Raw genomic sequence first — 1,975 nt, forward strand, 5'->3', positions numbered from 1 at the left:
AAAAAGAGTGAGGAACACAAATTCTGTAACAAAAGACAGCTATAAAGAGGTGCAAGAGACAGGGAATCATCACACTGCACATTGCCTATTACCAAGAGCTGGAAAAGAGAGATCCCTCAGAGGCTCAGGGATGAGGACTGCCTACTGCTTTCCCACAGGACAGGAACACACACAGGAGCAGGAGGGGAAGGTGGCAGGTCAAGTCACCAAAAAGAGTGGTAATGCACTTGGAAGAGGCTGTCCAGGAAAGTGATGGAGTCACTGCCTCTGGAGGTTGCTGATTGTCTCTCAGATTTGGTACCCAGCTGCAAGTAGCAGAAGAATATAGATAGAAAAAAAGAAAAAAAAGGTAATAGAAGTATGTGAGAGCAGATACTGCATACCAGCATGGAAAGGAAGCATCAGCAGTGAGGCTTGTCTCAGGCAGCTGTAGCTGCTCACAGGGAAGAATTTGCTCAGTGCCTGGAAATCTGCTCAGGCTCTCAGTGGAAGTCAGCCCGAGGATGGGATAAGGTCAGTAATCTTAGCTAAATCCTATTAAACTTAATAAAGTACTCCGATTGCCTTCTCAAAAAGGCAAATCAAAGGGTGGTTTTAATATTAGAAAATTAAGGAAGATAAATCCAAATTAAATCCTTTTAATTTCCCTCCATTTATCAGCATTATTTTTCTCAAGGGAGAGACAGGCCAAGGATATTGACAGAGGCGTAGGCATGACACTAGTGTTGTCTTCTGTTTCAAGCCACAAAAGCGATTTAAAATCTTATTAAAATCATTACAAGAAAAAAGATTGAATTAATTAGGTTTTTTTGTAGTGATCTGCTAATGTGGTTTTAAGACGAGAGGGAATGGCCTCAAGTTGTGCCAGGAGAGGTTTGAGTTGGCTATTTGGAAACATTTTTTTTCAGAAAAAAGTGATGAGGCAGTGGCACAAGCTGCCCGGGGATGGAGTAGAGTCACCATCCCTGGAAGTGTTCAAGAACCATGGAGATGTGGCACTGAGGAATGCGGTTAGTGGGCACGGTGCAATGAGTTAGTGGTTGGACTACATGATCTTGGCAGTCTTTTCCAACCTTAGTGATTCTGCGGTTCTACCCAAGAAGCCAAAGCTAAAGGCACAGCATGGTAGCAGCACTCACTTGAAGCCAGCTCCTCATGCTGCCCAGCTACTCCTTGTTCCTCAGAGCTGAAGGGCTGAGCAGGTTGCACCCACTCACATAAGCTGCAGTGCGCAGGGCCAGCACCTCACACCAGGATGATCCACGCAACAGATAGGGATTGTTGCCAGGGCTCAGGTGGCAACTGGGTGAAATGTTGTGAAAATTATAGTCAAATTGTTTTCATGGTGGCTTGTACAAGACTAACTCACCCAAATCCATCCTTTGACATTCTCTGCCTTGTATAGGTGGGTTTTTCTTCTTACAGCATTGATACCAGCTTTGTGTGCAACTCAGCAGACAGCAAAGCATAAGCTAAAGCAACAGCTCACCAGCAGATTTTCACAGAACTTCAGGTGTTGGAAGGAACCTCAGGAGGTCATCTAGTCCAAACACCTGCTAAAGCAGATTCCCTAGAACAACTGTGCTCAAGAACCTCTTCACCAGCCAGTTTTTAGGTTGGAGCCTGTTTGCTGTGAATGCACAGCTGCTGTGGTGCTGGACTCCAGGGATGCCAGAGGAGCCACTCCATTAAGAAGGTTCTGGTGAAGGCAGAATTCTCAGCTAGGAAAGAGGAAGGGCCAGGCTAAAGGGCAAAGAGTTACAGTCCTGTTGTGCATGTGTTGGTGTGTCCTGGCTATTTTGACACTCAAGTCATTAAAGGCCCCAAAGAAAAGAATTTCAAAGGGAGGGTGAGCATGAAAGAAGAGGTTACCTCTAAAAAGCAGCCTGTATCCACCAGGTAAGAGAGGAAGAAAGAAGCAGAAGGAGCTGGGTGAGCTTTACCTCCTTAGCATCATCCGCAAGCAGACAAGTGA

Source organism: Meleagris gallopavo, chromosome 1 (genome assembly GCF_000146605.3).
Source record: "Meleagris gallopavo isolate NT-WF06-2002-E0010 breed Aviagen turkey brand Nicholas breeding stock chromosome 1, Turkey_5.1, whole genome shotgun sequence".
Taxonomy (NCBI): Eukaryota; Metazoa; Chordata; class Aves; order Galliformes; family Phasianidae; genus Meleagris; species Meleagris gallopavo.